The sequence below is a fragment of the Taeniopygia guttata genome, chromosome 1, assembly GCF_048771995.1.
Source record: "Taeniopygia guttata chromosome 1, bTaeGut7.mat, whole genome shotgun sequence".
NCBI classification, from domain to species: domain Eukaryota; kingdom Metazoa; phylum Chordata; class Aves; order Passeriformes; family Estrildidae; genus Taeniopygia; species Taeniopygia guttata.
In genome coordinates, this window is record NC_133024.1 from 938,996 (window position 1) to 955,716 (window position 16,721).

Sequence of the window (16,721 nt, forward strand, 5' to 3'; positions counted from 1 at the left end):
AGTAGTGGAGGGTGGAAGTTACTTCCCTTGATCTCCTGGCCATGCTGCTGTTCATACAGCCCTGGACACTGCTGACCTGCCTTGCTGCCAGGACCCACTGCAGGCTCCTGTGCAGCTTTCTGCCCACCAAGATCCCCCACTGCTTTTCAGCAGGGCTGCTCAGAGCCAGTCAGTCCCCAGCCTGTGTCACTGCAGGGGTGACTCCCATGCAGATACAGGACTTAACTGTACCTGTTGAATTTCATTATGTCCCTGTCAGCCCATTCCTCCAGGGTGGTGAGGCCCCTCTGCATGGCAGCCCTGCCCTAAAGAGTATCAAGTGATCATCCAAATTTGTGTCAAAGATGTTAAACCGATAGCTCCTAAGATAACCAGCTATGGTGCTCCACTTGTTACCCCCATCTAGGTAGAGTGTGACCTGCTGCCCTCTGAGCCCAGTCATCCAACCACTCACTTGGCCTGATCACAGTCCCTATGACCCTCTTTGGTAGATGTGCACTCCATCAAACACATGATGTGTGCTACAATTTATATTTTAAAACACTACCTAGAAACCAGCTTCTTTAAGCAAACACTCAACACATCAAATGGGTTCCTCACCTGAAGCCTTCATTGTTACGCCTTTACAGAAATAAATCTGCCCGACCTCATCAAGCCTCTAGAGCAACAGCCTAGCCTGCTCTTTGTAGCACTACTTCTGTCTGTGAAGAAAACAACCTTATTCTCCTCTCCTACCAATACCTTTGTGCCACTTGAGATAATTAACACAATTACATCCTCTCTATTATTGGATTATCCCTGAACATGCCTTCCAAACATCTTCTGTGTCTGCCTTTCCCACCATCATATCTCTAAATACTTATCACTGCCTGAACATGATCTGATTAACTTGAAATGCAGGTAGAAGCAAAGAGCAAAACACAAAAAAGTGTGTGACACTAATGAGCCTTTGAGTAATTGCATGAATCAAATAAATCTCAGCATATGTTGATTTTCCTGTGATTAGAATGAATTTTGGATAGCCTGAATTATTCTCAATTATAATTTAATTATTCTACACATGCTTAAAATATGAGCAAAAACATTAAGCGCCAGTCCTGTCCCAGATTGCTTTAGAAGGTGGGCTTCATTATCCATGCTGTACCGAGTCTTGGTGTTTCAATACTCTGTTACAATCTTCCTTTGTGGAAGTCAGCACCTCCTGGCCTCCTTCAGTCTCCACGATATGTTCTGACTCGTGAAGATAGTGTAAGATCACAGTCCAGATTAGTGAACTCAGATGTGAAGTCTGGAGTCCATTACCACACACTGGGGTAGGCTGCAAAAACCTGTTTATACATTCAGAACATGAATGTTGATGCCATTGGCAATTCTGTTTTGATGAAGAGAGATGTGTCTTTATCACAGATCTGCAGAAGCACTCACCTCTGAAGACAACAATGAAGTGCTAATGATTGACTTCTCTGATGCTTGCCAAGTTACACTGTAGTGGGTTTGTAAAGGAGGAAATACCACATGCCACATGTCATATCACGTATCTGACACAGACTCAGTTTGCTTTGGATTATTGCCACAGGACAAACTACTATACCCTTATGCTACTGCTTCATGGCTCAGCCACATTCTAAGCACAGAATTCACAGAATCACTAGGTTGGAAGAGACCTTAAAAAATCATTGAGCCCAACCCAGCCCTAACACCTCAATTAAACCATAGCATGGAGTGCCACATCCAGTCTTTTATCAAACACATCCAGGGATGGTGGCTCCACCACCTCCCTGGGCAGACCTTTCCAGTTCTCTTTGACTCTTTCTGTGAAAAAAAAAATTTCTAATACCGAACCTATATTTCCCTTGATGTAGCTTAAAACTGTGTCCTCTGGTTCTGTCAGTGCTGCCTGGAGAAAGAGACCAACCCCACCTGAGCACAGCCACCTTTCAGGGAGTAGTAGAGGGTGATAAGGTCCCCCCTGAGTCTCCTTTTCTCCAGGCTAAACACCCCCAGCTCCCTCAGCCGTCCCTCAAGTACTTCTGCTTCCATCTCAAACAGATGGAAAGGTACAATAAAGATACAATATGCTTCCTTACTTCTCAATGCATCCCAAATTTTTCTGCGCCCTGCACCCTCAGCCCTGGCCCGATCCCACTCCCGGGGATCCGCCCCGAGCGCTCCGGGCGCTGCCGCCGGGGCCGGGACCGGGACAGCGGGACAAAGGGGGACAGCGGGACCGGGACAGCGGGACCGGGACAGAGGGACAGCGGGACTGGGACAGGGACAGCGGGACAAGGGGGGACAGCGGGACTGGGACAGCGGGACAGGGGGGAGAGCGGGACCGGGACAGGGACAGCGGGACAAAGGGGGACAGCGGGACCGGGACAGCGGGACAGGGGGGAAAGCAGGGACAAGGGAACCGGGACAAGGGGGACAGCGGGGCCAGCAGCGGCCAGCAGCGGCTGCAGAGCCCGGCTCCGCGGAGAGCAGCGCTCCCAGGCGCTCCGGCAGAGACCGAGCTGTGTCCCCGCACGGCTCGGTCCGTGTCCCCCGGGACAGGGGCACTGGAGATCGCTGCTGCCCGCACTGCCCGGCCCTGCACCGCACACCGAACCAAGCCCGGCTGGCTCTGCTCTGGGCTGGCATTTTCCCTGCTCATGTCCTGACCCCTCCCGGTATAAGCTCCATGGACAGAAGGAGGGAGACACCAAACTGCTCTTGTACCGAGGCAATGCACAAAGCGTACAATGCTGCTGCTTGTGCTCTTTTACTTAAAATAGAAAAAATTTATTCTCCCCGTGGCTGCCGGCTCAATTCATCACAGCAAAAAGTAAAAAAAAAAAAAAAGGTTTAAGTTCTGCCTCACTACAGTGGCGACACTGAACTGAATGCACTCAGTACTGAATCTGGCCTGCTGCAGAGACAGCAGGTGCAGCCTTAAAGTAGGCTTTTTTTCCTCCTCCCTTTCTCTACACCAATCTTTCAAATATTCTGACAAAAAGCCAGGGGAAGCTCTGCGAAAGTAGAGCAAACAATAAAAACAAAATACTGTCAACTTTTAAGAAAATCAGGGAAGTAATATCCAAGTTATATGGAGGAAGATGACCAGATTCTTAGTTTTATTAAAAGATGTTATTTTCTTGGCATAAGAAAATTAGTTTGTTGGCTAGGATGCACAGATTTGATGAATGCATGCAAAGACAGGAGGGAAATAATTCATGTTTTTTCCTTTCTCCTTATGAATCATTTTGGCCTAAAACACATCTTCCAGAAAGTTTTTGGCTGAATTTGGCTACATTAGTTTGCAGTCGACATCAGCAGGCTTATCTAGGTCAGAATGCTGTGAATAACATTTGAGTGTCATTCCTTGTCACTACTGTGCACAGAATTTAAACATATAAAAACCACAAAAAACTATACACTTCACTTAAAGCTGAAAAAGGTAGCTAGTGAGCAACAGAAACACATTATTTACACAGCACATTTATTATAAAGAACTGGTACACATTAATATGAAATTCATATGTTTACTTGTCATAATTGTCCTCTGTATCCAGGGGTAAAAAAATAGGAAGTTATAGTCCATGAAGATTAAAGTAACAGCACATACACAATTTATTTGAAACAAACTAAACCAGGATTAAATACACTCTAAATGTCTTTAGAACAAAATTATTTGCATGGCACTCTTGGAGTGCCTAATCTAAAGCTAATCAAAACAACTCTGAAATAATATACTCAAAACACATTATCTGTAGAGGAAAGGAGTTACATTTCACTTCAAAAATGAACAGCAGCAGCACATTTCCGGCAGGTAGCTCTCAAATGTGTGTTAGGAGATTTCTTTTATGCCAAGGACTGTGGTTAGCTTTAGCAAAAACACAGACCAAAAGAAATGACTTTGTATGGTCAAACAGTGCATCAGGCCTAACATCCTTGCTTTAGGTTCAAGACAGAACAACAGTTACTTAATACTCATCTTAACCTGGTTCTGTGGACCACATGGGCAGCAGTGATGTCCTAGGGTGACCCAGGCCAGATCCCAGGTGCCCACAGAAGCCACTCACTCACTGCCCTCTGCAGCTGGACAGAGGGGAGCAAATTTAACCAAGGGTCTATGGGTTAGGATAAGGACTGGGAGAGATCACTCATTAAATACCATCACAGCAAATCAGGCTCAGCTTAGAGATAGAAAGTGAATTTATTACTAACAAAATCACAGCAGGATAATGAGAAGTAAAATAGGCCCTTAAAAACCTCCTTCCCCTCACCCTTCAGTCCCTTCCAGCTCTACTGCCGACCCCAGTGGTACAAGGAGACAGGGCATGGGGGTTATGGTCAGTCCATCACCCGGGGCTTCTCCTGCTGCTCAGGGAGAGGAGGTGTTCCTCTGCTGCAATGTCTCTGCAGAGACATTGCCACCATCTCCAATGGGCCCAGGCTTGGCCAGCAGCATGTCCATCTTTGGAGCTGCCAGGAACTGACTCTGCTGGACACCATGGAGGCTTCCAGCAACTTCTCACAGAAACCCACTAGCAAAAACCAAGCCATGCAAACCCAAGTGGCTATAGATCCTATAAGGTGGATCTTACCTTCCCATTCAGCTCCATTTGAAAATAGTCCAGCTGTGCTATCCAAAACATTCCTTTCATATCAACAAAATTAAATGGGGATGAGGGATGGGCAGGAGAGTACCTTTTCAGGCATTCATATATATATATATATATATATATATATATATATATATATATATACACATACGTATATATATGTAAAAATGAAACCAGTGCACTTCCTAGCATGAAAAGTAAATACTGATTTCGAGAATTACACAATATTGTCTGTAAATTTAAAAATTTTAAATTCTGTAAATTTCTAAATTTAAAGTACTATTGACAGCTAAAGAAATTCATCAGTCTTCCTTACACCAAATGAAAGGGCATACGCAACACAGAAGAGTTATAACATCACATGTCCAGGAAAAAAAACCAAAAACATTTTTACATAATTTGCCTTAAAAATTCCTTAGTATTTGGGAAACCTAGAGTTTGGGAACTGCCTCATAATTTGAAGAGCAGGGAAACTGAATTCTTTGCTAGCTTAAAATCCTGTAAAGCTTTCATATAATATTGGATTTTGTTTTGTGAAGATTTGTAGAACCTTTTGAGCCCGTTTGTTCCTGAGGATCTTGAAAAACTTTCAAGGAACATAGATATCTAGTCCAAAGTGCAAATCTTCAAGCTCAGACAGTCTGTGAGCGCTGGGAACTGCTACAGAGACATGGACACTCTCTGGAGTACACCCAGTTGTAATAGCACATTTTGGAAATCTCTTCTCAACAGTTAGGTATTTTTGTAACAGTTGATATTACTATTTATCAAATAAATCAGCATCTGTGTTTCTGTTCCAGCAAACACAAGTGGACACACAGAAACATGCACGCAAATTTAGAGCTCATTTCAAAACCTTCTCCTGCAAAATGATTGTTTCTGTATTTCAGAGAGAAGCTGACAGCACAGAGTAGGACAATTTTGAAGCATTCCTGCATTAAGCACAGAGTGCCAGGTGAATTCAACTATGAATTCCTGTTTAACCACTAGATAAATACTTCACTAGCTCAGTAACTGTATTCTGCCTGTTTGCATCAGTCATAAAATGTAAAGATATTCTCCAAGCAAGGAGACTTCCTCTCTCAGGCTGTTCATCCCTGGTGTCACTGCAGAGAAATGAGAACTCTGAGCATCATGTTCATTTTAGAGTTGGCACCTGGCTGCAGACACCACCAGAGATGTTTGCAGAGGACCCTGACCTGCTCTCAAACCACAGCAACCCACGAAACACCATATGAACAAATCCTCTGGGTGACTATTACATGGCAGTATAATGCCCTCACTGTCAAGGTACAAGCCACATAACAAACACATATATGATTACCCCCTAGCACAACAAGAAAATAAGAATTTTGGGATAATTCATGGATAGCAAATGACATTTGTTACAAATAAAAATATTAATGTATTTGTGTCAATTAATATAAAATCTAGAAGTTTTTAAATAAGCTCTGAATCTGGTACACCAATGAAAAAGCAAAGTATTCAATGATGAGAAATCCTAGTTGAAGACATATGGAAAAAACATTAACATATGCCTGCTCACCATTGCATTGATTTTCAATTTTAATCTTGTAATTAAAAGAGAGACTATGAAGATAATTTGTGGGTTTGATTGATTCATGTGTTATCTTTTCCTTCCTTTTCACATTGCAAATATCTCGCTATACCCTCTCCAGTGCACAGGGAAAAAAGAAAACTCTCCCTTTTTATTTTAGTTAAAAGCTACTTACTGGTGTACAGTGAGAAAATGAATCTCTGAATCTTAGCTACAAATTTGTGCATTCCAGATCAGAAGCAGTAGTGGTCCTCACATGGATCTAAATCTCCTTTCACCCATAGTCACATACCTATGAAACTGGAAATATATTCTGATCTTGCATGTGCCATTCTTATCTTTATAAGCAAATGCTGAACATGCTTTTGTATAGATGAGCTTTAAAAAAGAATTGACAAACAGAGATTTCCTACTTTGAGTGTGGCATAAGATAAACACCAAAACTCACAAAGAAAAGAATGCCACTTGGTAAGAAAACTCTTCAGACTGTAAAGGCAGAAAAGAAGTACAATACCACCATTTCTTAGTTTAATTTGATGAGAAAATGAAAAGACAGATGTGCAAAATAATTGGTATTCAAAGAAGCCATAGTTTGTCCAAGCAGAATGGATCTCATTCCCATTACATGATGAAATCACTTTTCAATTAAAGCAGTGTACGTGCTTCCCTGTGGATGAAAGTTTCCCTAGCCAACTCAGGGAAGTGCTCACAACTTCCAGTTACCAGTGGGATGTGTCTGGCCCTTGGATAGTATCAGAACAGCTTAATAGCTTGCATTCCCCTGTATAATTTATAACAACTCTGATAATACCAGGAGATTTCGTTGAGAAAATTTGGAACATAGAAGGGCATCAAAAGCTCCCAGAAGTCAGCACACAGAACTCCTGGAATGGTATAAAAATGTTACAGAATAATGTAAGGCACATCAGTTTTGCTACTTTACCAAATTACAATCCAGTCTTGGCTGCTGGAATAATTTAGTAGATGAAGATAAACCTTTTGATTAAGTACACATGGGTATACACGCATACATTTGTAACAAACCTTTCCTTTAACAGCAAAATGTTCTGTCATCTGCCACATCCCTAAAAATCTACGGGCAATGATGAGTCAAAGTAGTTAAGGGGAAAAACCCACAGCATCAGTGATACCCGCAAGCAGTACAAACATGGAGTTAATCTACTGAATCAACAATTCTTAACTCAGTGCTCAAGATGTTGGCTCACCCTCAGTGAACCAGTGACAAGGGAACAAGTGCTGCAAGTGCAGAGTGGTCCCAAAAATAGAGAAAAGCAGCAGAAAGAAAGACGACCTCTTGACACTCTCAGGGTATGCTGAAACCAAAATTAGCTCAGTCTCGGGCCAGAGGCTTCTTCCCCCTGTTCCCCCCACCCACCCTTTTCTTCTATAGGAGAACTGAAAAAAAGTCAAACATGACATGGACTTAATTCACAGAAATTCCTCAGGCATTGGTTATGTGCTTTCCACAGATGTTAGCTGTTTTCAAATGGAAATTACAGTGTCAGACATCATCTTCTCAGAAAAATAGTTTTCAACTCATTTGATCGGAAGATCTTTAGCTCAGTTTCACATGAGTCAGGGCGAACAATTTCTAGAGGGTCCCCTGGGAACAGCATTTGGATGCTAAAAGACAAAAGCTCTTCAAGCAACATGACAATAGAAAAGCTAGAGGCATCTTCTGTAGTGTGCAGACAGGGAAGGGAATGGTGGGAAGAAGTGCATGAGGAGTACAGGGATTTTCCAAAAGAGCGTGTGAGAAAGCAGCCAATAAACTGACAAAGCGTACAGCATCACTTATTTCACAAACAGCATTCAGTCTCTAAGGTACAAAAAGGGTTTTTTTAGCTTTCAAAACAACTCACAAAGCTGCCAACTGTTACTCAATGCATTATCAAGTTAATGGAGGGAAGGGGTTGGGGTGGGGGAGACAGGGAAAGAGAAAGCTTTTATCGTCTCCAACACTGACCAAAAGAATGAAGTCACACGTAACAACTTCAGGCACAGGTCAGGGTCCTCCCCTGCAGGGCAGTGCTTGGCTGGATGAACAGTAAAATAGTAAACAAAAATGTGCATGAAATCCTGCCTTGAGACCTCCATATTCAATAGCTGAGTATTGACAATGGTATTAAAAATATATACACCTGGTGTATATGTGAATCTAAGTTAGCCTTTATTTTTCATTCATCTTACCTTTTCCTTTTATAAAAATGAAAAGTTCTACTTAGTCACCAGCATGTCCCTTACATCCTCATTCTACAGCATTCATTTTATGCTTGCTCTGCTTTATTGATATTGCATTGTGAAATTTTTCTTACCTTTCTTTTAACACTGTGATGAAGAAATTTATTATATTAGGCAGATTTCTGCAAAGTAATGCTTAAAATAATTAAATAAACATTTTTTAATATTCACCTTGTAGACTGCCAAAAGTCAAAATAATCCTAATAAACTGCAACAAAGCTGTCCTGGATTTAGAACATAACATTTAATTTCCTCTGCCTTCGTCCAGTGAAAAACTGTCAAAATACTTGCAGTTCTGGCTTGGAACAACAAATGGAATTATTCTCTGACCATGCTCCACTTTACTCCTTTCTCTCAAAAAAATAGGGCAGACACATTATTTAAGACACAAGTTCAAATGCTGAAAAATTCTCAGGCATTCAGCAGATCTCTCCTTGGTGTTCAGAACAATGTATAGCTACACTCTGATTTTCAGTGCAAAGGGAGGAAAAAAATTAAGAAATTGAGACCACTATTTGGGACTCAAACAGTAACTGGACAGGACCTTTCCACTAAAAAAAAAAACTTCATTAAAGGCAATTTCTGCTTTTACTGAAAATTGAAAAGGATTTGTGATACACAGGAGGTAAAACCAAATGATGTAATAGTCTCTTGTTGCCCTAGATACTGTATGAGTGCCCATAACAACAGTGATTTTGTTCATAAATATTCTGCACAGCAGTCCTGAAATCCAGTGTATGTTGTGACTAAGCTGGACAAATACCAGAAATATTTGTATGAGATTATACATACACATGACTCTTATGCAGGCTCATTACAGGAACCAAAGGAGAATTTTGAAAGGAAAAAAAATTAAAAGCTGCAACCATCCTGAGGAAATCTGATAGCAAAGGAAGCAAGGCAGGGGTATCAGAATATTTGCCAGGAAACAAGCAATTTGTTTATACACACCCATTGTTACATCAGCTGTTGTGCTGGAAGTCCCTATTAATGAGTCTTGAGAAAAGTGGGTTTGTCTTGACTGAGATGGTTCCAAGCTTTATAAGGGCTTCCTAATTTCAAAACTGGTGCTCAGTAGTTCTAAAATCTGTGCATAAGAAAACCATGAATAGTAAATCATGAGGTGTAATAATGTGGAGCCTTAAGCAGGTTACTGCTCAACAATCCATAATTTTATAATTCCAGCATTTTAAACTTAACACCTGTTTCTACAGCCAGAAACTTGGTACTGCAGAGAAAGACTGTTAGCTGTTATAAGAAAGGGGGGGAAAAATATGAATAGCAAACATCTCAGCAAATTCAGTCTCTCAGGTTGAGACTTAAAGGGCTCTAAAGAATTCTGAGGGTTCTGAAACCAGAAAGACACCCATGTTTAGCTATTCCAGAAATGATAAGACTAACAGAATTTCCTGTCAGAAGCTAGTGGCATGTTACTAAAACAAGGAACATTTACAATCAAAATACCAGTTTCAAGATCTCAGATGATGCGAGTTTTACCATTAGCAAAAATAAGTTCTAAAGGATGCAGAGTTATAGCACTTTGTCTCTTTGTGCCTGGTAATTGTCAACAAGAAATTGTTAGGAAAAAATATCTTTCAAAGACCTGCTTGGTAAATACTGACCATGTATGAACCCCCCAGTCTTTTCCAATATGTTGTTAGATATTGGATTGGCTGCTGTGATTACCTCTTCAGGCAAAACATCCCAAAGCCCCACATCCAATACTTATTTAAACTAATTAGCAGGGAAACAAGGGACAAAAAACCTCTAAAATGCTTCTTGAGCAAAATCAACCCCAAGAATTAGTATATGACTTATGTTTAAGTTGCCCCACTGCATTTTACAAAACTTCCAAAATAGCTGCACCATGCAGCATATATATATAATGTGAAAGATAACCCAAACAGTGTAAAATACTGATTTTCAAATTATTATTTGCAAATACTACTGCCATATTTTCATATTTTGTAGCAGATTACCATATGTTTACAAAACCCACAAACTTCCCTTTCTCAGAACACATAATTTATTTATTACACATCATTAAATACATGCCTGAATAGGATTTTTGACTAACAGTGTTAATCACCCTGAGGCCATGCAATCATAACAAAATAAGGCAATTGTAAAATCACATCTGATCTGTGGCTTTAAATGAAATGCATGTTTCTCAACAAGAAATTTTGGGGTATTTTTGACCTTCTGAGCAGATGCAATTTAAATGTGGAAGATGATTGACAATACAAGATAACTGAAATATTTCTGCATGCTAGCAAAAGAATATATCTATGTACAGTGTAACTGCCTATGTATCCAGTTACAATAAGAGAATACTTAGGCACATGGACAGGTAACTAAGTAGGTACTTTATTACACAAAAACTGAATTAACTTGTATTGGTTTGCAAATAATAAATTAGTAGTAACAGCAAGAGTCCTCTGCCCCCTTATTTTATTTAACATGTATAATAGTCATGATAGGATACTACTCTTCCTCAGTCACTCTGCTCTCTGAAGGGAGCAAACAGAGATGGAACAGCACAAAATAAAACATATGCTAACGAGCACTGAAAAACCCAAGACTCAGAAACGTAAAAGCAACAGAAAAAAATATGAAAAGAACTCAAAAAGAGCTCAGAAAATAATTATTTTTGGTATGGTGGTATATACCAGCCACTCTTATTGTAAATTTTGACAAAATATTTGAATATTACAGTGTGCTTGAAAAATGCAGGGAAGCTTTAATACATTCGTACACTGAAATCTGCTCCCTGAAACAGCTGCAGACAGAAACAACCTGTGCACAGAGACAGAAATCTCTCAGCTACATGGCCTTGAGTGGTTTTTCTGCTTAGTCTAAGAAAATACTCATGGTGAGGCTGTTAGAACAAGTTCATTCATCATCTTAAAAACATTATTTTATTAATACAAAATGCAGTGGATATGACCTTGAGACTGAAGAATACTTACTATATTTTTGGCTAAAGAACTAGAGATGAGTCAAAAGGAACTTCTTGTCAGTGCCCTGCCCCAGGCAAACAAAACAATCTGTGTGTTTTACAGTCAAGCTCCAGAGGAAGAGGCTGCTTGCTCATAACTCCCTGGACAGCTTAGAACACGTGCAGGGTTTCCACTCCCACACTGAGATTTCTAGCAGAACCTCTGGTGAAAATCCCCAGCTGATTCTCCAGCTGCCAATGGAGAATCCATCCAGCTCCAACGCTGCTGGGCACACCAGCACGATGCCATTTCTGAGCATGGTTCAGAGTTCTCTGATTTTCTGATCCACATTGCATTAGAAACTGTCCCAGTCCCACAACAACACTCCCACTCTCTGTCTCTCTGGTGGGCAGAATGCCAAAAAGGAGAAAACAGGCTAGATGGCTCTCACCATTTTAAGCCTTACCCCACAGGCAGCCAAACATTCAAAAACTGCATTTAAAATCTCTACAGATATTTTCTGTGAACCACACAGTTGTCCTTTCCAGCTTGATCACTTCCTTCTCCTCTCATATACATTAAATACATGTATTTCCAATGAGACATCCATATTCTAATCAGTTTAAAATATGCCACATACAGAGAAAGGAAGCAGTGTTTTCCTAGGTTGGAACTACAGAGAGATCCTCTTCTCACAGAATATAAAAATAGCAATCAGAATAAAACCAGCTTTAATAAGCAGCATCAACAACAAAAACTTTTTGGTATGCAGTCACGAAGTCAAGTGATGCCTCTCCAGGCTCATTAACATTTACTCAGTATTATGTTATATAAATTCTATTTTAAAATAAAATTTATTTTTAAATAAAATAGTGTGGCCTCAATTACCACAAGAGAATTATTTTGTCAGTCTACAAGTAAATACCACTGTCTTTTTTATGATCATTGACGATTAAGCCACAAGGATTTTTTAAGTGGTCACATGTGGTCTTTTTTCTTATTTTAGGCTGAATTAATTTGGCACTGCAACTGTAAAAGTCAGGAAATTTTAGCTCACTGGAAATTATTCTAGCAATTCTGTTTTTTCTGAACATACTTAGGGCTAAACATCAGATTTTTATCTGCTTTCACAATCCTGTAACCCAGGGCTTACTCGTGCACAGTGCCTATAGTATTTCGAATCACCATCCTTAAGTGGCAAGAGTTGTCAAAAGCAAGGGAATCCATTTGTTTATCTTCTTCACTCAGGAATGAAGAATAACTCCACTGCCTAAAAGTTGAGAATTGGAAAATAAGCCCTGTATATTGTGCTCAATAATATTTTTTCCCTAGCAGATACATCTGACACCTGCTCCTTCTGCAAGTGAGCCAAGGCAGGTGAAAAGCAAGGGAGGAACTGTGTAACATTGCTCTTGGTGGACTCTAGAAGGATCAGTAAAAGTATTGGTGTAGTTGGAAAGTCTGGCCATGCTGATTAACCTGAAAGGAGCAGGCACTTCACTGATACACTTTTCAATCTTCATTGCACAGATTAAATAATGCTGCTGAAGTTTGACAGCAAAGCAGAGGATCAAAAAAGAAAATTCACTTTGTTTTGCTGACATTGTTGAATGCTTATCTGGCTGCTCCATCACCATATCTTGTTTAGTCTAACATGAAACTACTCTGCCAGTGAATAAAAACTCCTACTCAAAGCATCTGACTCAGATAAAAGCTAAAAACAGTATTTACTATCAGATATAAAACTCTGGGAGAAAAGGTATATTAAAATTGAGAAGAAATTAACATCACAAAAATTTCTCTCTGAGCAGCATTCAACTAGCTTCCCACATATTAAAGCAAATTTTGGATTGGCCAAGTCTACAGAAAGCTGCAGTCCTTAAAAAACAATATTCAAAACGAGCTGGTCATTGACAAGGGTTCACATTCTGGCTGCATTTGTGGACTGCAATTCTAATGAGCAACAAGACCTAAGCCCATGCAAAGATCTGCACAGAGAACAACTTTTAAAAATGGCAAAATAAGATTAAGACCTTAAAAAAAAGTGCATACTGAGGCTAGTGTTCCTGTCTTGGAAGCTTGGGCTCCTTTTGAGTAAGATATGAAAGATTTGCTTATTTCAAAATTTATTTTCAGGCTTGCTAACTACAAACTCTTTAAAAACTCCTAGAAATGGAACCAAAGTCTTCAAACAATATAGAAAATGTATTCATTTACTTTGTTTTATTGACCATGCATGGCGAATTTGGAAAACCTGTGTTTCAAGAGAATAATTTTCAAGTGAGTAAATTTATCTGATATCTGGGTAGAGCAGATTCACAGAAGACATTTTTTGTCTCCTTTTGTCCACCTGCTTTAGGGTTTTGTGGCTTTGTCTTTTATGTTGATTGTTAAGCTGCAAATCCCAGGATATCCTCATCTTTCATGTTTTAAAGTAGTACATATGACAGAAGCAAAACTGCTTATAATACATTCACAATATTCCCTGCTATTTACATGCTTCTTGTGCGAGAGAAAACACATTTTGCTTTGGGAAGATTTTTTTTTTTTGTTGTTCATGTGACACAGAGGGCATGATATTAGAAAAATTGCATTAAAAGTCCACAGCAGGTGAGCTATATGCATCATTAATTCAAAACACTGTTTTGCTCCTTGTAGGGGTGGTAGCAGTCCTGTAAATCAGTGCCATTCACAGCCTAGAGAGTTCTGGATTCAGCTGGTTTGGGGGTGGAGGTAAATATCCAAACTGACCCTGAGAAAGTTTTCACATACACATGTCTGTGGCAACACACACACAGACACATAACTAAAATTTATTGGGAAACTATTTGGTCCCCAGTACCCTGTCCAAGTCAAAATGTTCAGGCAGAAGTTAAACCATGAAGCAATCACATCTGCTAAAAAATTTGCCCTCTGCTTTAATATGCATCATTTACATGCTTATTCAGAAAATTACATTAGTCTGGAAAGATACTATGTGCAAGAATGGTGATGCATGTTTAAAAATCCCAAATAAATACAGACATAATTATACATGTACATAGGTACACCAATAACCCCTTTCCCAGGGAAAATTTACTTCCCTCCAGCTTTAGGCTTGCATCAATAGGGCTTCCCTCAGCTTTTGTCTTCAGTAGCCATGTGAGACATAGACCACATCTATATAACAGCCATTTGATGATAAGGGTATTGTTTGAATTCTTTCACTTATTTAATTTGAATTTTCAATGCTAATTGTATCCAATTGCACATGGTTATTTTCTCTTTAAATAAAGGTAGCAGGATTCCAGATCATTTTCCTCAGTACCACTGTGGCTGCTAGCACATCCTAGAAACCACAGTGGAGTGTGCAGAAAGCTTTTCACACCAGTGCTGCTAGCAGAAAGCTACAAATCTCCACCCACTAATATTTCCTGACAGAACCCACAGCTTCAGTCCTAAACTAAGAAGGGTCAATTGCTGGAATAATCTCTCAGTTCAGAGATTAAAGCCCTGACAATGTAATTCCATTGCTATACAACTTCCACATGGGGAAGGAAAGAGCCTTTTGGCAGAGAGCAAGCACTTTCCAGAGTAAAAATGTCATTGTTTACTCCTTCCCTTTCAACTCCAGGCAGAGTCACCAAGCCTGCTATGCTTGGACAATTGCCTGCTGGTTTGATCAGCCTGAGGCAAGCAGGAGGTGCTTGAAAGCTCATGCAGATCCATTTGTGATACCACAAATGTTTATTTTCTATACAAAGAACTATTGACAGTTACTCCAGTTGATTTTTTGAGGTTTTCATATTTAGATAATATTTTGCACTGTTTTCCTTCAGCAATGCAACTAGAGGAGAAAATATGAAAGTTGTTCTTTGTGCTGTGGCAAAGACGCAGATGCACAATATTTGGTCTAGCTATAGTTCCAAAATATCCTAATGTGGACATAGCTTTTACTGGCAAAAGAATACTAGTTAATGTCACAGTTTGCTGAATTAGGCTGAGCAGTTTTTCAATAATTTATACTTTTTCCATTTCTACAAGGTTTCAGCTGTCCAACAATTTTCCTAACCCAAGTGTCCTTTAAATAAATGTGGTCCTCAGCAACAAAAAACAAATCCCAAGTAAGGCCCAGATCCAGGGTAAAATTTACACCATTTAAAGTCACTTCCTAAAGAGATGGCTGGACAGAGTGAGTACTTATTTAATAGAGTATGACTGTATCTCAGTTTCTGCTTCCAAGCTTTGTGTTAGAACCCTTTTATTTGGGCAGGCATACAATAATGACTTTCTGCCATAAAATAAGTATTTCCACATTAGAAACATTTCACTTGTCTCTCCTGAAACCTTTTAATTTCATTCCTGAATATTTTACATGGATGTGCATTGCCAAGTTGCAAAACCAACGATCTTTTCTTCAGTTATATTTTTCCCGATAAAACACAGGTGCAATGACGATGATAGTTGTTTGACTTTAGATAAAGTGTTGGTGAGTGCTGACAACATCCTGAATCCGTGTAAATAGTTTCACTTTTTTCTGACTTGGCACTGCCTAGAATTTGGACAGGTACATTAACGAAAAAGCACATTACCAACCAAACAAAAAGAGTTTCATTCAGAGGTGTCTCTTTCTTGACAGAGGGCCAAAGAAAGGGAGGATGATCAGGATTTGAGCTGGTCTCTGTAATGTAGAAAAGACTCCCAGAGAGGGTGGATCATTTCTGTACATTCTGTATATTTCTGTACACTCCATCTTCCCAGTAAGCAACCCTAATAAACCAAGGCCATATTGCTTCTGATGCAAACTCAGCGGGTACCCACAACAAAACATAACCTGCAGCTCCTGGTTCTTTCTTATCAACTGGAAAAGAGATGCTGGCTCAGAGATGCCTGGGGACAAGAAACTAGTGCAAGTCATTTAACATCCATTTTATTGCAAAGCCCTGGAGACTGTTTCAGTCCCACACCAGGGACAAAGACACGAAAGAATAGTTCTTGGGGGACACCAAAGTTGTAAAATACAGTAAGCTATGTCACAAAGAATTAAAATAGCTGTGGTTTACATTCCCAACATTTTTAAAGGATATGAATTATTGAAGACCTAGACAATAGAAGTAAACCAGAAAATATATAACACTCAAATTGGAAAATATATTTACTAGTACGTCAAATAGCTGTTGCATTTTTTATACCTACAGATGTATCAAAATATAATCAATCTAAGCAGACAAATCAATACCAGGTTTCATTTAAGCTTAATTCAAAAAACATAGAATACAAAGCCTTGTCATTAATAAATAGTGTTTATAGTCATAAGATATGGCCTTACTACAGTGGACAGCACTGTCCAAAAAAACCAAAAGTCACAACTGACACATGAAA